Consider the following 20,691-nt stretch of genomic DNA (forward strand, 5'->3'; position numbering starts at 1 on the left):
ATATCATCAAGGTCGACTGTTTGTTTGCCCCGGAAGGTTGCTGCGACCGCGGGCTTAATGTCCGAGAGATAACATTCCCGGGCTGTTTTTTGGTCCCCATTAAGGGAACCGACTGTGCCATCATCCCTCTCATACTTGACAAGCATGAGAGCAGGGATGATGACGGCCTTGCACTCGTTAAGAGTGGGTCGACCAAAGATGAGGTTGTAGGCAGAAAGCTCTTCAACCACGAGGAACCGGATGGTCATATGCCGACCGTTTCCTTTTTGCCCCAGCCGGATGGGCAGATCTATTCGGCCGACTAGGTGTACAAGTCCTCCCCCAAACCCTACAAGGGTGTGAGAAACCTCCATCATACTGTCCGGCTTGTACTTGAGATTCGACAAGCATTTGAGGCTGATGAGGTCAGAGGAACTGCCTGTGTCGATCAATATTCGACCAACCAGTTGGTTGGCCACTTTACATTCAATGACCACAGGGTCATCATGCGGCCGACGGACTTTGCCTCTGTCCTTTTCGGTGATGATGACTTCAGGGAAGGCGGATGTTCCTGCCGCCTCTCCCTCTTCAACAGAATGGATCATCTTTTTCAGATGATCCTTTGTGCCCCGAATGGTCGGGCCACCCCCGGCAAATCCGCCTGCTATAGTGTATACCGGCTCTTCATCGGTGTCGGTACTAACAGTCGGCTGGGGAGCCGTCTTTTTGGACTGCCCCTGCTTCGCCTTTGAAGTCACTTTGGACTTCACATAGGACTTTAGTTGTCCTTTGTCGGCCAAACGGTCAAGTTCTCGTTTGAGAGCGAAACAGTCGTTGGTGTCATGGCCGATGTCTTCATTAAAATGGCAGTGTTTATTTTTGTTCCGATGTTCAACGGAACCTCTCATGGGAGTCGGCTTCTCAAAATTCAGCCGGTCCTTTATTTCCATGAAGACGGAACAACAGTCTTTGTGGAATTCGTACCTTGGAACATACGGTTTCCACTCTTTCTTTTTCTTCTGGGCCGGCTGATCAGAGTTATCAACGACCCAGACTTGTTTTTTCTTTTTGCTTTCTTCTGTCTTGGGAGCCGACTGAGCAGGCCGACTCTCCTGCTGTCGGTCGAACTTCTTAGAGTCCGACTGCTTAGTGGTGGAGCAGAGTTCGGTTGCCTGTATATAGGCTTCCGCCTCTTGTAGTGCTCCCTGCAGAGTGAAAATTTGCTTTCGGACAAGTTCATACTTGAAAGTAGAACCGTCCTTCAGACCCTTGAAAAAGTATGTGAAGGCGACCTCGTCAGATAGTCCATGGATCTGGATTCGTACCAAATTGAATCGCCTGACATAGGAACGCAAACCTTCTCTATCTCCCTGTTGTACATTGCCAAGATCAAGGCTTGTCTTTTTGGCAGGGATATTCATGGAGAAGTTGGAAGCAAACAAGAACGCAAGCGTCTTGAAGCTATTGACGCAACCAGCCGGCAAGTTGCCGAACCACTGCTGGGCTATACCCTTCAGGGTGGCTGGAAAGCAGCGACACCATGCGGCATCATCCAACCCTTGTAAATACATGAGGTGGGTGTATGCTAGCAGGTGTTCTTCAGGGTTGGTGGTCCCATCATAGGCTCCTACCAACACATTTTTAACCTTGGCCGGCTGTTCGGCGTCGGTAATTTCCTTGGAGAAAGCAGTGGGTTGGACTCCAAGGTGCTGCAGCCTAAGCTGCCAGTCCATGGGCTGATAGCCGCATGCCGCCTGTCCTCCATAAAAGGCAGGCCGAATGTATGGTTGAGCTGGCGATTGGTACATTGGCTGAGCCATGTACTGGGCCGGCTGGATGACATGAGGTCCAACTTGAACCAGGGGGCTGCTTATTGGAGTCTTATGCGCAGATTGTGAATACCTTAATGAGGTATGCTGAGTGCTTTCATGATAAGTCGATGTTGAGGCCGACTCTGAAAGCTCATTTCTTTTCTGCTCGATGTAATGCCGAGCATCAGAGAATGTTTTCTTGTTACCATCCGGCTGAACATGCCGAATGGCTTTTCTTGCAACTGTTTCTGGGAAACGGAGTCTCGAAAGGTCAAACTGAGGCCGAGCCGTGTCCTTGGGATGAGGAGTCGGCTGTCGGTCCCTGATCGACTTGTGCTTGCCCAATTGGGCTGACTTCTTGGCCGACTGCTCCTTGGAAGGAGTAGCCGACTTCTTGTTGGTGAGTTGTTTTATCTCACCACGGAGAGTGCTCACAAGCTTCATGAGCTCATCTCTAGTTACTGGGTCTGACCCTTCCGCATGGGTAGAATCAGACGGCTTTTTTGAATGTCCGACTGGTTTGCCCGGAGCATTCTGAGAGTGAGGGCGTTCCCGCTTTTCTTTGCTGCGGATGCGCCTGGAGATGAGAGACCCATCTCTAGCAGTATAAGTTTCGACGTCACCGTCGTCACCTGAATCATGGTCCGTCTGGACCAACACTTCGTCCAGGGACCGATTGGTCTCTGGTAGCTGTTTGGTCTCCGGAGGCCGATTGGTTTCCGGAGGCCGATTGGTTACATCAATTGGTACAGTTTCCGAAGTGACCATCTTAGAGGTACTCTCCCCACAGACGGCGCCAAATGTTTCGGGGTTTTTTGAGTCCCTCGGGAGAGTTACAACACTAAGACTGGTCGCTCACTTGGATGCCTGTACCTGCAAAACAACTGAGCACCGAATGGTCGGTGGTCCGCCTCTGAAGCTTAAGTTAGTCAAAGTTCGAAGAATAAGGTGCGGAACGTAAAGGATATCTGCTCGGATTCCGAGCTCAAGTGTATTGTACCCTTGGGGGTGACAGTTCTAACAATGATTGGTAATCACTGAGTGTAAAGTGTAAAACGTCAATGTCAACGTCAACGGGTAAAAAAGTATGTGTGTGTTCTGTAAAATCCGAAGTTCTGAACCCCATAAATGAGGAGGTCAACCCCTAATTATAGGCTTCTCGAAAAACGTGCACTTACTAGGGTTTCGTGCAGCTTAGCAGACCTCGGGATTTGGGCCTAAAAGCCGTCAATCCCAGATCCTTTTATCTGTCTGCCACGTGTCATTCCCTGATTGGTCCATGGTGGCGCCCCTTTCAGTGACACGTGGCGGACTCTGAGTGGGCCAACTGGCCTTGGGTATTTTTACCCGAATCAAGAAGAATCGGAAATGCTGCTTCAATCAAAGGGAATTATCCCCTGCTTCTCACGCATCAAGCTCGCAACTCATCATCAACAAATCACACACATCACAACCATTCATCATCTCCAATCAACGGTCCAAGATTCTAGCTTCCTTCCCACGCATCTCCTTCATACCCAGCTGAGTGCGGCCGCGGGGGTTGCGAGTGCGGCCGCGGGGGCTGCGAGTGCGGCCGCGGGGGCTGCGAGTGCGGCCGCACCTGTTGAGGTTCGAATTGAAGGCGGTGCTGCCGGTGGTTGCGGGAATTGTTGGTGAATTGGGGTAGTTGGTGGTGTTTGCGGTGGTGGTTAATTGAGGTAGGAGAGGTGGAGCTGTTTCGTGAATTTGGAAGGGGAACAGGGGCAGCAAGGGCTGCTGTGCGTGGCTGCTTGTTTAATTGCATTTGCTGGTGGTGTAATTGGAGGTGCGTTGTGGGTAGGTGTTGCTGCTGTTGGGTGGTGTATTGGTGGCTGATGTGCGGCAGTTAAGGGGGGCAGCAGCTGGTTGATGTTGCGGGTGGAATCGGAGCTGCTACCGTGGGAGGTGCGGTGGTGAATTGGTGGCTGATATGACGGTGTGTTGGTGGCTGGCTGGAAGAGGTGCAAGGTGGAAGCAGCTATGAGGAGTTATAGTTGTTGTTGGAGTCGATGTTGCTGTTGTGAAGTGCTTTGCTGCTGCTGAAATATGGAGCAGGGGAAATAAGGGAGTTGAACAGGGGAAGGCAGGGGAGAGTTGTTGTAGTTTCTGGTTGCTTTAATCACCATCACCATCATCACCATGATGGTGATGAAGATTCAACTATGCAGTAGCTAGCATCAATTTGGACTTGGAACCAACACCTACAAACACACATAAAACCGAGGAATAAAATAAAATAAAATCAAACTAAAACCGACAAATAAAAGTAAAAGAAATAAAATGAAAATGAAAATAATAAAGGAAAGAAAAAATATAAAAAAAATTAAAATAAAATAAAGTAAAGGAAATGAAATGAAAATAAAATCAAATAAAACTAAAATAAAATAGAACTAAATCTATAAAATCTAAAATAAAGAGAAAACAACTAAAATAACGAAAATATAAGAAATAAAGGAGAAAATACTAGAAAACAATAGAAAGGTAGAAAAGAGAGAGAAAGCATAAAACCGAGCATTTATTGAGCAAGAAAGTAATAAAAAGAGGACAAAAAGGACCTAAATGCTCATCAAATGTGTGCCATTTATGACACACATCAATTCCACAATGCTAATTGAGTCAAATGAAAGTCAAACACATTCAACAAAGCTAATTGAGTCTAATAAAAGTCAAACACATTCAAACAATGCTTTTTAAATCAAATGAAAGTCAAATGCATTCAACAAAGCTAATTCAGTTTAATGAAAGTCAAACACATTCAACAAATACATTTAAACACTTTCAAGAAAGCTTATAGAATCAAATGAAAGTCAAATACATTCAAACAATGCTTTTTGAATCAAATGAAAGTCAATTGCATTCCACAATGCTAATTGAGTCAACTAAAAGTCAAACACTTTCAACAAAGCTAATTTAGTCATGTGAAAGTCAAACACATTCAACAAAGCTAATTGAGTCACATGAAAGTCAAACACATTGAAACAAAGCTTTTTGAATCAAATGAATGTCAATCGCATTTCCCAATGTTATTTGAGTTAAATGAAAGTCAAATACATTCCACAAAGCTAATTGAGTCAAATAAATAACAAATACATTCAAACAAAGCTTTATGAATCAAATTAAAGTCAAATGCATTCAATAAAGCTAATTGTGTGAAATGATAATCAAAACACTTTTAACAAAGCTTTTAGAATCAAATGAAAGACAAATACATTCAAAAAAGCTTTTTGAAACAAATGAAAGTCCATTGCATTCCACAACGCTATTTGAGTCAAATGAAAGTCAAACACATTAAAACAATGCTTTTAGAATCAAATGAAAGTCAAATGCATTCAACAAAGCTAATTGATTCAAATTAAATTCAAACACTTTCAACAAATTTTTTCGAATCAAATGAAAGTCAAATACATCCAAACAAAGCTTTTTGAATCAAATAAAAGTCAGTTGCTTTCCACAATGCTAATTGAGTCAAATGAAAGTCAAACACATTCAACAAAGCTAATTGAGTCAACTAGAAGTAAAACAAATGAAAGTCAAATGCATTCAACAAAACTAATTAAGTAAAATGAAAGTCAAACACATTCAACAAAACTTTTAGAATCAAATGAAAGTCAAATACATTCAAACAAAGCTTTTTTAATCAAATGAAAGTCAAACACATTCAAACAAAGCTTTTTGAATCAAAGGAAAGTCAATTGCATTCCACAATGCTAATTGAGTCAAATGAAAGTGAAATACATTTAAACAATGGTAATTGACTCAAATGAAAGTCAAACACATTCAACAAAGCTAATAGAGTCAAATGAAAGTCAAACACATTCAACAAAGCTAATTGAGTCCAATGAAAGTCAAACACATTCAAACAAAGCTTTTTGAATCAAATGAAAGTCAATTGCATTCCACAATGCTAATTGAGTCAAATGAAAGTCAAACACATTAGCTTTTTGAATCAAATGAAAGTCAAAGGCATTCAACAAAGCTAATTGAGTCAAATGAAAGTAAAAGACTTTAAACAAAGCTTTTATAATCAAATGAAAGTCATATACCTTCAAACAATGCTTTTTGAATCATATGAAAGTCAATTGCATTCCACAATGCTAATTGAGTCAACTGAAAGTTAAACATATTCAACAAAGCTATTTGAGTCAAATGAAAGTCTAACACATTCAAACAAAGCTTTTTGAATCAAATGAAAGTAAAATGCATTCAACAAAGCTAATTGAGTCAAATGAAAGTCAAACACTTTCAACAAAGCTTTTAGAATCAAATGAAAGTCAAATCCATTCAAACAAAGCTTTTTGAATCAATGGAAAGTCAATTGCATTCCACAATGCTAATTGAGTCAAATGAAAGTCAAACACATTCAACAAAGCTAATTGAGTCAACTAGAAGTAAAACAAATGAAAGTCAAATGCATTCAACAAAACTAATTAAGTAAAATGAAAGTCAAACACATTCAACGAAACTTTTAGAATCAAATGAAAGTCAAATACATTCAAACAAAGCTTTTTTAATCAAATGAAAGTCAAACACATTCAAACAAAGCTTTTTGAATCAAATGAAAGGCAATTGCATTTCACAATGGTAATTAAGTCATATGAAAGTCAAAAACATTCCACAAAACTAATAGAGTCAAATGAAAGTCAAACACATTCAAACAAAGCTTTTTGAATCAAATGAAAGTCAAATGCATTCAACAAAGCTAATTGAGTCAAATGAAAGTCAAACACTTTTAACGAAACTTTTAGAATCAAATAAAAGTCAAATACATTTAAAAAAAGCTTTTTAAATAAAATGAAAATCAATTACATTCCACAATGCTATTTGACTCAAATAAAAGTCAAACACATTCAACAAAGCAAATTGATTCAAATGTAAGTCAAACACATTCAAACAAATCTCTTTGAATGAAATGACAGTCAAATGCATTCAACAGAGTTAATTGAGTAAAATGAAAGTGAAACACATTCAACAAAGCTAATTGAGTCAAATGAAAGTCAAACACATTCAAACAAAGCTTTTTGAATCAAAGGAAAGTCAATTGCATTGCACAAAACTAATTGAGTCAAATGATAGTCAAACACATTCAATAAAGCTAATTGAGTCAAATGAAAGTCAAACACATTAAACAAAGCTTTTTGAATCAAATGAAAGTCAAATGCATTCAACAAAGCTAATTGAGTCAAATGAAAGTTAAACACTGTCAACAAAGCTTTTAGAATCAAATGAAAGTCAAATACATTCAAACAAAGCTTTTTGAATCAAATGAAAGTAAATTGCATTCCACAATGCTAATTAAGTCAAATGAAAGTCAAACACATTCAATAAAGCTAATTGAGTCAAATGAAAGTCAAACACATTCAAACAAAGCTTTTTGAATCAAATGAAAATCAAATGAATTCAACAAAGCTAATTGAGTCAAATGAAAGTCAAACACTTTCATCAAAGCTTTTAGAATCAAATTAAAGTCAAATATATTCAAACAAAGCTTTTTGAATCAAATGAAAGTCAATTGCATTCCACAATGCTAATTGAGTCAAATGAAAGTCAAACACATTCAACGAAGCTAATTGAGTCAAATGAAAGTCAAACACATTCAAACAAAGCTTTTTGAATCAAATGAAAGTGAAATGCATTCAACAAAGCCAATTGAGTCAAATGAAAGTCAAACACATTCAAACAAAGCTTCTTGATTCAAATGAAAGTCAAATGCATACAACAAAGCTAATTGAGTCAAGTGAAAGTCAAACACTTTCAACAAAGCGTTTAGAATCAAATGAAAGTCAAATACATTCAATTAAAGTTTTTTGAATCAAATGAAAGTCAATTGCATTCCACAATGCTAATTAAGTCACATGAAAGTCAAACACATTCAACAAAGCTAATTGAGTCAAAAGAAAGTCAAACACATTCAAACAAAGCTTTTTGAATCAAATGGAAGTCAAATGCATTATACAAAGCTAATTGAGTCAAATGAAAGTCATACACTTTCAACAAAGCGTTTAGAATCAAATGAAAGTCAAATACATTCAAACAAAGCTTTTTGAATCAAATCAAAGTCAATTGCATTCCACAATGCTAATTAAGTCACATGAAAGTCAAACACTTTCAACAAAGCTAATTGAGTCAAATGAAAGTCAAACACATTCAAACAAAGCTTTTTGATTCAAATGAAAGTCAAATGCATTCATGATGAGTGACATTTTTGGCACTCATTTGGTTCCTTTTTGGATGATTTTTATTTCATTTTATCTCTCTTTTCTTTAATTTTCCTTAGTTTTATTCTTGTTTTCCTCATTTTATGCTTTTTGTAGTTTATTTCTCTTTTTCATGTCTTTTTCTAGTTTACTTGTTATTTTTCTCTTTTACTTGCTTTTTAATCTTTTGCTTGTAGGTGGTAATTGATTGTCCAAGAATTCCCGAGCCTCCTCTCTATGAGTTTTCATTGCTTTTATGCCTAAAGAAGGTGCAAGAAGTTTCAAGTCAAAGGTGGATCCAAGGGGCAAGCTTCAAGGCTTTGTTTATGCCTTATTCATGGTTTTTATTCTTCAAGAAAGTCAAGAAAGTTTCTTCCCACTTTTTCCTCCATCATCATCATCCTGGATGCGTGCACCACTTGAGCTAGGACGAAGAGAAGAAGGGGAGGAAACCCAGCTATGTGCGGGCGCACAAAGGGAGTGTGCGGCCGCACATTGGTCGTGTGCGGCCGCACACCAGGTGCGTGCGGGCGCACATGCCTGGGTGTGTCCCGTGCGCGCCATTCTCCCTCCTCCGAGCGCCCGCACTTACGAGGGTCTATTTTTGGGCGTCATTACCGACCTCCTCCTTGTATATATAGTTATTTCTACCTATTTTTAGTAAGTAAGTTTTAGATTAAATTTGATAGTTAGTTTTTGGGAGAATTTTAGGGAGAGAAACTCAAGAACTAGAGAGAGAAACTCATGATCTTTGGTGTTTGTTCAAGAATTCATCATTGAATTTGATCTTTTGATCAAAGTTTTGTAAGGATCTTCTTCTTAATCTCAATTCAAGTTTTATTTTAGTTGATTTCATTAGTTTTTCATGTTGTTGATGATTGATTTGGTTATTGATTGAATTTTGATTGATTTTGATTGATTGTTGGTTTAATCTTTGAATTCAAGCATGTTGATGATGAATTTGATGAATGTTGTAGTTTTGATCTCCATTTCTATGGCTAGTGAGTAGTTTCCTAGCTAGGGAGATGGTGAAGCATGTATGAATGATGGAATAGTGTAATTTGGGGATAATTGATGGAGTTGATGATATGATTAAATTGGTTGATCTTTCATGTGCATGTGTGTGATTAATTGAGGTTTGGCCATCTTTGATTAATTCACTAGATTGCATTGTAAGTTTGCTATGATACGGACCATTGATTAGGAGACTTGCAATTTCACGATTGAGGTGCTTTGTGACGTTCCCTAGTTAGTGTTTAGCGTAGTTGACGCTAGTTAGACCTCTAGGTGAACCACCTTAGTATGCTCTTTTGGATAAATGATGATTTTCCTTCATACCGTTTGACTTAGTCAGTTTGTGATGTATGTCATAAATGGCACACATTTGACGAGCATTTAGGTCATTTCTATTCTCTTTTCATAGCTTTCATGCTTAATAAGTGCTTAGTTTTATGCTTTGTTGCTTAGTTTTACCTTTCTTCTCTTATTTTGTAGCTTTTGTGCTTTTCGTTGGTTTTCTAGCCTTTTCTTCTTTATTTGCTCTATTTTCGTGGTTGTAGGTATTGGAAGAGGTTCGGGTCTTGATTTTGGTGATCCGCTATGGTGGAAGAAGCTTTTGGATCAAGTTCATGGAGTTTGGGAAGCTCAAGATGCAAAGAAGTGGAAGTTCCAAGTCTTGGCTCTTCTCTTGTGCTCCCTTCAAAGGAAGTGTGTGCCCTCAATATTAAGCCTTAGCTTCTGCCTACCTTGTCCTCCATCACCATCATAAATCATGCGTGCACCCCTTGAGCTTGAAGAGTTGAAGATTCGAAGAAACCCAGCTAAGTGCAGCCGCACGCGCAGTATGTGCGGGCGCACACGAGGGATGTGCGGCCGCACACCATGGTTGTGCGGGCGCACATCCCCTGTTGTGTGGCCGCACCAACGTGGGTCTTTTCCGATCGGATTTTGACGATTTTCTCTCTCTTCTTATACCTATTTGAACCCAATTTTTGTAACAAGTGAGAGGAGAATTAGATCATATTCTTAGCTTAGTTGAGAGCTTCTCTCTCTAGATTTAGGGGTTAGTTTTAGGAGTAGATTTTAGAGAGAGAAAGTGAAGAATTTCAATGGTGATTGAGAGATTGAAGATCCAATGGTGACAATTGTATTGGAGATCTACTCTATTATCAATGAGCATTTCTAAACTCTATCTCATTTAATGTTTTGATTATTATTCATGTTTAGATTGTTGATTTTGATTGAGTTTTGATGATTTGATGATTAATGTTTGATTAGAGTAATTGTTCTTCTTTAATTGTTGAGTCTTTGATTGTAGATTGTTGATTTCTTTAGTTGTTGGTTGAATTGATGATGTTGCTAGAGTAGTTGTTTGGTTAGGGATTTGGTGAAGCTTGTATAATGTAATGAATTGATGTAGATTGGGGATTTTGATGGAGTTGATGATGTGATTAAATTGGTTAATTGATTATGTGCATGTGTGTGTTTGATTTAGGCTTGATCACCCTTGTTATTCACACTAGATTGCATTGTAAGTTCACATTGATACGGACCATTGATTTGTGGCTTGCATTTACACGATTGAGGTGTCTTGTGATGTTTCCTAGCTAGAGTTTATCGTAGTTGACGCTAGTTAGACCTCTAGGAGAATAGCTCGACATGCTCTTTTGGTTGCATGATTGATTTTCCCTCACATTGCTTGACTTAGTCGACTTTCCATTCCAATTTGCTATGTTCATTGCTATTATAAGTGAATCCTAATCCCTAGCTCTTATATTTGTTTGGTTTCTTCATTTTCGTAGTTGTTAGAGTCACCTTTCCTCTCTTGTCTTCGACCTAGCTTAGGCATATAATTGGAAGCACTTAGGCATTACCGTTCCTTTAGGTTCGACCCTTGACTTACCTCTATACTTGTATTTAGGTTTGTTGAGTGTTTATAAATTTTGTTTGGCTTAGGGAAGATTAGCCCAACGACCTAGTTTTCCCCACGTCAGTTTGACCTCCCAAATTACCGATTCCATTATGATTGCATGTGGATCCATTGCCCTGGTGTCTTAGATTGATTTACTACAAGTTTGCATTACCTAGTTTAGCTTTAGTACTACTTCAAACCCCTTTTTGATTCCGAAATAGCTTGATCTAGACTTCGTGCACTTGATATCCATTCCCTTGGGTTCGACCTTGACTTGCCACTACGCTATATAGGGGTTAGTTAAGCTATAAATATTGTTTGATAGGGTGGGGTGGTAGCCCAACGACCTACCATTCTCCGCCACATCAAAATGGCGCCGTTAGTTGCCGGGGAATGGTGCTTGAGTGTATGTTGTTTTGAGTCTATTTCATTTTGATAAAATACAAAAAGATTTTGTTTCTCTAGGCTACATTTGTAGCCGTGCTACTAACATTTTTGTGTGAGTTTTGCATGCATAGAACCCGTGATCGTCCCCTTGTTCCCCTTGATCCGGAAATAGAAAGGACTATTTCAAGAAGAAGAGTGGATATTAGATCTTTGGCTTATAGCTCTTCGAGTGAAGAAGAAGTTCAAGAAGAACAAGGAATGGGTGATCATCCTAGAATAGCCTTGAAGGAGCTTGGAGTGCCCGGGGCATATAGATTTGAGAGTGGAATTGCTCCACCAACTACCCCGACAAATGACTTCGAAATCGGTCCGGCAATGATCACCTTGATTGAGAGAAGGCAATATAGTGGGGCTAAGAATGAAAGCCCATTGAACCATTTGAAAGAATTTGAAAAATATTGCAACACTATCAAAGTCAATGGGGTCTCTCAAGAATTCATCCGCCTCAAGTTGTTCCCTTTCTCTCTAATAGGAAGATCTTTGGAGTGGCTAGACAAGGAGGTGAAGCCCAACTCCTTGAGAACTTGGGATGATGTTACAAAGGCTTTCTTGTCCCGTTTCTATCCCCAAAAGAAGACGGCGGAGGCAAGAGCCTTGATTCAAGGGTTCAAGCAAAGGCCAAATGAAAGTCTCTATGAAGCATGGGAGAGATTTAAAGAGTATCAAAGGGAGTGCCCTCATCATGGAATCCCCACATACCAAGTGATCCAAATCTTCTATGGCGGTTTAAGTCCCCAAGGCAAGTCATGCCTTGATGGAGGGGCCGGGGGCCCTATCATGAACAAAACCGAGGAAGAAGTTGTGGACATCATTGAGGATGTGGTGACATATTATAGGGATTGGCAAGATGGGGAGAGAGACTCTTCAAGCAAACAATCTTCATTGTATTCGGTGGACCATCTCAATGCAATCAACAACCTTTCCTCTCAAATGACAAATTTAGGAAAGGAGGTCACCGCAATCAAAGCTAAGTTGGAGAGCACTTCTACCTCTTCTCAAGCTTCTAATCTTCCCTCCCAATTTAAGGGGAGAGGTACTCCTTCTAACTCTCAACCCCCTGCCTCTTCACATAATATGCCTTTGGGTTGCTTGTTTTGTGATGCATGTGGATCGTATGATCCCCGACTCTAGTGCTTGTCCTAATGAATGTGTTGATGAGTTTGACAATGAATGTGAACATGTCAATTTTATGTCAAACAACAATGTTCAAAGGTTTTATAATAAAAAAGGCCAATGGAATAGGAATTACCAAAACCAAGGCAATTTTGACAACTATAATCATAATGGTGGTTATAGGAACCAAGGGAATCAAGGTTCTCGTAATTATAACCAAGGTTATAGTAGCCAACATCAAGGCCAAAATTATGGTAATCAAAATCATAATTATGGTAATCAAAACCAAGGTTATGTGAATCATAACCAAGGTAATGGAAACCATAATCATGGTGGTGGTAACCATAATCAAGGTTATGGTTCAAATCAAAATAGGAGTAATTGGAACAACCAAGGAAGGGGAAATTTTCAAAACAATGCTCAAAGAGGTCCCCCACCCGGTTTTGCTCCAAAGACTCAAAATGAAAATTCCTATTCACAACCTTCTTCTCCTAAGACAACCTTGGAAGAGTTGATTGATAATCAAACTAAGATCATTAACACCTATATGGCGGTTAGTGATAAGAAATTCAATGAGATGATGACCCACAATAAGATGCTTGAGACTCAAATTACTCAATTAGCAAGCACTATTAAGGATTTTGCTAGTCCTTCATCTTTGCCTTCCCAAGGTGTTGAACCAAAGAAACCCGTGTACTCTATTGCCACTAGTGGTGGAGATGATTTTGATGAGGGAGTTTCTTGGTCAAAAGAGGGAAGGGATGAGTGTGGTGCTAAGGAGAATGAAGAGGAAAAAGTTGAGTCTAAGGAGATCTATTGTGAGGTAGACAAAAGAGAAGAGTGTGTTGATGAAAGGATGAGTGAGATAGAGAGAATTCCCGATCTTCCATATCCCCAAAAATACTTGAGATTCAAAATGGATGAGCAATTTGGGAAATTCCTTGAAGCTTTTAAGGATGTTCATGATTCTACACCCCCTACCGAACCAATTCCCGACATGCCTAAGTACTCCAAGTTTGTTAAGGAGATCTTAGAAGAGAAAGAGGATTTTGATGAGGGTAGTTCGGTGGAAGGAGGGAAGTGCTTTAGTGCTCTTATCCATGGTGAACTCCCAAGGAAGATGGAAGATCCGGGGAATTTTTCAATCCCTTGTCAAATTAAGAAAATGCTTTTTGAAAATGCTTTGTGTGACCTTGGTGCTAGTGTTAGCATTATGCCTTTCTCGGTTTTCAAGCGTCTTGATCTTGGTGAGCTTCAACCATCCAAGATAACACATTAATTGGCCGACCGTTCTATTAAGCTTCCTAAGGGAAGAATTGATGATGTCCCCTTAAGGATTGGAGAGTTTGTTTTTCCGGTGGATTTTGTTGTTCTAGAGATTGAAGAAGATGAACATATTCCAATCATCTTAGGGAGGCCTTTCTTAGCTACCTCGGGAGCTCTAATAGATGTCAAAGGAGGTCAAATTACTTTGAGGTGTGGGAATTTAGAAGAGAGTTTTAAGTTGAAACCAATGCATGAGTCTTTGTCTTGTGTCCAAGATATTGCATGTGCTAGTCTTTCTCGTTCCATTGATGATGTGTGCATGGTAGATTCTTCCACTAACAATGCTTTTGAGTTTGTTGATGATGTTTGTGCAAGTATTGATGTTGTTAGTGAAGAAGAATTTGAGATTCAAAAGCCAAAGGATGAGAAAGATATTGGTTTTCCAAATTGGTTCAAGCTTAATTCTCATGAGGAAGAGAAAGCTTCCATGACAAAGGATGTTGAAGTCAAGCCAAAGAAAAAGGCTCGTGACTCAAAGAAGGAAAGAAAAAGGAAGAAGTTGAGAAGTGATAAAGAAGATTTTGAAAAGAAGTTTGTGAGAGTTTCCTCAAGCAACAATGAGAAGTTGCCAAAGGTTGAAGAAAAATTTGCTCTATCAACCACCTTGAAGAAGATGGTGTTCTTTGATCCTCCGTGATTAGGAGGAAGGGTCGAGCTTAGGACCTTAAGCAAGCGCTTCCCGGGAGGCAACCCGGAGTTTCTAACCTTTCTCTTTGATTTTTGAATTTTCTCATTTTTGTTTCTTTTATTACCTTGTCTTTTCTTTTACTTTTCTCCTTATTTGGATTTTTAGGATGTCCGTTTGTGGGATTGGAATTCAACAAGCATGCATGATGGATGGAAGGTGTTCATGGCACAAATCATATTTTGTTCGATTCTAATCGAAATTTGAGGTAAAAGGGTAAGAATTTTTAGAGAGGTGAGATAGGAAATTCATATTTTGAATAATGGAGGAAATTGATACTTAGTGAATTTTTGAGGTGTGCACATGAATTTTCAACTTTGAGGACTTTGAAAATGATTTTAGCTACTGCCTATGTTGTTCCTCATCACCATCATGATTCATGTGCACACCCAAAAAGGCAGTAAGTATCAAATTTTTGAGAAAAAAAAGGAAGCAGCACGCACTGGATGTGCCGCCGCACACGAGGCATGTGCGGGCGCACAGCCTGCGTGTGCGGCCGCACATCAGCTCTGTGCGGCCGCACATGAGCTGATCGTGCCCCTTATTTTCTTCTTCCTCCTTCTTTCCCTTCATTTCCTCCATACTCCATCTTCAACCTCACGAGCATCCCTTTCAAACCCTCCTCTTGTGCGCACTCATACCTCCTCATTCACCATCTAAAATCACTCAAATCCTCACTAAAATCACTCCATTTTCACTCAAAATCACTCACAAATCTTTCTACACTACAAATTCCTCACAATTTGACCCAAATTTCACTCACTCTCTCTCCTACCCTTGGTGGCCGAAAATTGGGGGTTTTGTGTGGAGTTGGTATTCCTTGCTCAAACTTGGTTTATCTTGCTTCTTTTATGGTATAATCACTAATCCTTGCTTTAATTTTGTCAATTATATCATAAATTTGCATGAATTACAAATTTGTATGAGCATGAATAATGTAGTATTGATTTTGTGATTTTTGATGCTTGTTCTTGATTTTGGTTGTGAATTAGTGATGTTTGTTGATTGATTTTGCATGACATTGTGTTGTTTGTTGATTTTGTAGCAATTTTCATCAATTTTGGTTGAATTCTTGTGAGTTGAAATTTTGGAAAGTTGGTAGTAAGTGGTGATTTTGGAATTGGCTTTGTGTTTGCTCTTGGATTGATTGAAAAGGAATTTTTCTTGGTACATTGGTATTGTTGATTGGTTTGGATTTGGTTTGGTTAAAAGAAATTGTGAAATTAGAGTTTGGTGATTTTGGTAGTAAGCGTTGAATTTGGGTGTGGTGCTCTTGGTTCTTTGGTTGGTTACTTGATTGGTTGTTGGTGATTTTATATAGCTCTCACAATGTCTAAATACCTCAAGAAACTCACCAAAAAGCGAAAAGCCGATGTTAGCATCGAGGAGCCTCCCCGCCCAAGTACCTCCTGTAGGCCTAGTACATCTTCTAGGCCTAGTACTTCCAACCCATCTTCCACTCAAACACGACCTCCAACCTCTCTTCCAAAAAAGAAAAATTTTACTGATAAACAAAAAGCCTTTTACCAAAATCTGAAAGATGAAAGAACCCTCAAACAAACCCGCCATTACTTTCAACCCGATATGTTGAAGTTGGGGATCGATTATGATGTGCGGTCATTGCTTTTGAATTTGAGATTGGGGACTTTCATCGCCGATGCCTACCCACTTACAAGGAGCCTACTTTGGAATTCTTGGCTACCTTGGAGCTTGTACCCATTGGAGGGGTATATAGAGTGCGGTTCCAATTGTTCAACAACATTTTTGACCAATCTTTGGAGGAGTTCAACGCTGCTTTGGACTTTGATCCCCATGGGGATATTATTAACGTTGAACACTTCATCTTCCCGGATTATGATCAAGATTCTTGGTGGGAAGACATCTCCGGTGGTAGTGAGTTCATTGCCAACAAGGCCAAGATCTCGGACGTGTACCAACCTTGTCTTAGGGTTGTACACCGTCTATTGGGCTATGTCTTGTTCCCCAAGCAAGAGATGGAGAAATTGAGTAAATTGGAGCTCAAGGTCCTTTGGCTATCTACTCGCCCGGAGTTTGTGGGCCGGTTGAACTTGGGCTACATCTTTGCCCAATATTGTTTGGACCTTCGCAAAAGAAGGACGGGAGAGATCCCTTGTGGGGGTATGGTGACTAGGCTTGTGACTCGCCTTTGCCTCAATGATTATCTCCCATTTTGTAAGGAGATAGGGGATGCGGCTTCAATCTATCTTGATATGCAACAATTTGGCCAAATCCAATTTATCTCCAAGGGTTTTAGTGAAGGGAGATATGAGTGGCTAAGGAGCAACGAGCATTGGTGCTTCTTGCCTAACCCTAGCTTGACTTCTTTGGCTAGGATTGCCGACAATGTTTGGCATGTTCCAAGGTCCTTCCGGCATCCGAACTTTGATTCCGAGGAGGATGAAGAAGAAGAAGATGAGGAAGAACAACAAAATCAACAACAACAACAACAACGTCAACAACAACATTTTTCTCCACAACAACAAGCTTCTCATGAGCAAGAGCAAGAGCAAGGGCAACATGCTTTTGCCAATGATAACTTGAGAGCTCTTAGTGAGCAAATGAGTGGATTGAAAATCCACATTGATGGCATGTACGATCAAGACTTTGGGGCACTCTATGACCAAATAAGAGGTATTCAAGAAGTGCAGCAAGGTATGTTTTCACAACAACAACAACTCTATGATGCGGAAGTTAACAGTGGGAACATCACTCCCCCGGTTAACTATCCGTATTTCCCGCCCCAACAAGGTCCTCTACCTTCGTTTGGGCATCCTTATTGGTCGGGGCCTCCTAACCCCGACACCGAGCGTCACTATTACCCGGATGAGCATGGAAACTATGATTATAAGGCTCCGGGTGGTAGTGACTATAGGGGGGATCCTAACTACCCCCATGTCCATCCCAACCACCCTTTTGAACTCACTTTGCCCGATAATTACACCCCTCTTGCTCCTTGGCAACAAGATCTTTTCAAGGGGCATTATGGGTGGCCCGATGGGTACACCGGAGGATGGGAGCCTTACCCTCATCCCTTTGATGACCCCGAGCGCAACAGAGACCCCAATGGGGCCGGGCCTAGTGGGAGTGGTGGTGGTGATGGTAGTAGTTATTAGTTCCCTTTTACCTTCTCATGCTTTTTACCTCCATCCCTTATATTTTTGGTACTTGCTTTGTTTTGTTTGGGATGTTGAGATGTATTTTCTATCTAGCTTGGGGGAACTAGTAACTTGCTCGGTGACCATCATGTTGTTGTGTACATATCTTAGTTGTTTGCATGTTTATTTTCTTTCCTCTTTTTGGTTTCCTCATTTTCTTGATCTCTAGGCTACTTTCCTTGTAGCTAGCTTGTTTTCCCTATTCGCTTGGATGTTTGTTGTTTGTGGAGATGTTTTGCTTGACATGTTGTTGTTGATGATCCCTTAAATCCAAATCCCTCAATCCAAATCCCTTAAATCCAAATCTTGTAGTTTAGAGTAGTTCTTTAGTTAGTCTAGATTTTATTTCTTTTATTCTTTATTTTCTTTGATTAGTTTAGCTTTTCTTTCCTTTAGTTGTATATATTACTTGCTTTGTTTATTTTCTTTTATTTGTTGTTTTCTTTACTTTGTTTTGAAGTTACTAACCATTTTCTTTGTTCTTAGTTTCTTTTATTTCTTTTTCTCACTTGGTTCCTTGAAGAGCTTATGGATATGGAATGCTACGAGGTGGTTTCTTATTTCTTCGTTTATTATTGCTATGCTTGGAATTCCGATGAGACCTTTCTTATTTTTCTCTTTATTTTCCTTGGTTGCATAGAATAGGATTAGTTTAGGAGAAGTTGAATGGTTCGAGGATGGATGCTTGTTAACACGTAATGTGTTTGGGATCGGTGACATTGTTGTCTATCGATCACTTGTTTGTCGATTGGGATTTTTATTTGTTTAACATGCTTTCTAGGCCTTTGCATGCTTTTCTCCTATGTTTTCCTTTCCTATGTCTCCATTTCTTTTCTTTTACTTTCTTTTATTTTACCTTTTTCTCTTATTTTCTTTGATTTTTCTTTTTATTTTTGATGTGATTTTAAGGCATTGTTTTTCATTTCTTTTCTTTTGAGATGAACCTTGTACATTGGACTTGTCTTTTGCATGACTTTCTTCCTAGGTTGTAAAGGTATGCACGGTTTGAGATTATGTTCAGTTGACTCTAGGATAGTGTATGCTAGGGTAGTTGGTTTGAACTATGAGGATTATGAAGCCGGATTCTACTTGTTTGTGGTATGTTGGTAGTTGCTTCCTATAGTTGATTTGACACCATTAGTGAGTTTTTGCCACAACCTTGTGAGGTTACTTGTTTTTCTAGCCTTCAACATTCCTTGTATGAGCGGCGTGGATCCTTGACTATGCAAACCTAATCTAATAAAGCTTGATGTATGATTCTCAAACACGAGACCGAACTATCTAGGAAGGACAAAGGCACATTTTTCGGGGTGGTATTTTTCATTTTTTTACTATATTTTGTTATTTTCTTTTATTTTGGGTTTACATTTGCCTTCTTGCAACCATTTGAGCCTTATCCTTTCTTTTCAAGCCACATCTTTAGTTATTTGACCTTTTGTTTCATTTTCTACCTTTCTTGATTTTTGTGAAGCAATATGATTATTTGAGATGAAGTTTGTGGTGATTAAGTTGGAATTTTGGTTTTTATGAAAGCAAGATTGTGTTATGATTCCTTTGTGAATAATGGCAAATGAGTTTGAGTAAAAGCCATCCCATATTATAAAAGGCATGGACAAATAAGTGCAAAAGTTGTAAAAGCCGTCCAAAGTTAAAAAAGGCAAGGACTTTGCGATTATTATATAAATACAAAAAAAAAAGTAAAAAGTAAAAAAATTCAAAAATATTTTGATGTATTCTTTTCTCCTACTAAGCATTGAGGACAATGCTCCATTTTAGCTTGGGGGAGAAGCGTGTACGCTTTTTGTATATATTTTTGTGAGTATAGCTTCAAGTAAGCTTGGGGGTGTTGTTTTTGTTTGGTAATTTCTTGATTGTGGTGTTAAGGATTGATCACCCTCTTGCTTCACTTTTTAGGAATATCACTAAATTTTTAAATTTTAGCCTACCTTCACCCTTTATGCCTTACGTTACAACCTTGGGGAAAGACCTTTCGACCTAGATAGTTGAGTCACTATTCGGGGGAGGGCATCATGGGTCATTGCCTAAATAAAGGGGATGCATAGTCAAGATGTCGAGTAGCCTAAAAATATTTCTTTTTCCGGTTCCTTCGAGGAATCATTGGGACACTCACTAAGGGGAGATTTGAGACTAGTGGGAAGAACGCGGTAAGATTGTTTGGGATGAAAGTGAATTGTGATAACTAGTTCCTATGCCTAGCATACCCTATGTTTCAATCAACCTTGGATATCTTGAAACGTGCATACCTTAACTACTTGAGAAAGATTGTCATTCATTTGCTTTATAGTCTTTATGTTGATTCATTTCGTAAAGGTTTGTTTTTCTTTCTTTTTCTTCTTTGGTTTGCCTCATTGATGTTTGGTGGAGAGTTATGGGTCAAACTCTTAGGATACCCTTACGAGACCTCACTCGTCCTCATAGGCGACTTTGGGGTTTAAAGGGCTTGTTGTAGCTAAAAACAACCGTGATTCCTATGACAATGTGTTTTAGTGTATATTCTTATCTTGAGTCTTTCTTTTTCGTTTTTAATAAAATTTTCATCCTCTCTTTTCCTTGCTTTGTTTTGCTCGAGGACGAGCAAAAGTTTAGCTTGGGGGAATTTGATGAGTGACATTTTTGGCACTCATTTGGTTCCTTTTTGGATGATTTTTATTTCATTTTATCTCTCTTTTCTTTAATTTTCCTTAGTTTTATTCTTGTTTTCCTCATTTTATGCTTTTTGTATTTTATTTCAGTTTTTCATGTCTTTTTCTAGTTTACTTGTTTTTTTTCTCTTTTACTTGCTTTTTATCTTTTGCTTGTAGGTGGTAATTGATTGTCCAAGAATTCCCGAGCCTCCTCTCTACGAGTTTTCATTGCTTTTATGCCTAAAGAAGGTGCAAGAAGTTTCAAGTCAAAGGTGGATCCAAGGTGCAAGCTTCAAGGCTTTGTTTATGCCTTATTCATGGTTTTTATTCTTCAAGAAAGTCAAGAAAGTTTCTGCCCACTTTGTCCTCCATCATCATCATCTTGG

General features: G+C 39.2%; 1 non-coding gene across 1 annotated transcript; it reads right to left on the minus strand.

Moving 5' to 3' along the window:
- Positions 1 to 11,943: 11,943 nt before the first annotated feature.
- LOC145596410 (small nucleolar RNA R71) lies at positions 11,944 to 12,049 on the minus strand. The gene has a single exon (XR_014103248.1). It is a non-coding gene; the product is annotated as a small nucleolar RNA R71 (small nucleolar RNA).
- Positions 12,050 to 20,691: the final 8,642 nt, after the last annotated feature.

This window comes from Chenopodium album, chromosome 19, assembly GCF_948465745.1.
Source record: "Chenopodium album chromosome 19, dcCheAlbu1.1, whole genome shotgun sequence".
Taxonomy (NCBI): domain Eukaryota; kingdom Viridiplantae; phylum Streptophyta; class Magnoliopsida; order Caryophyllales; family Amaranthaceae; genus Chenopodium; species Chenopodium album.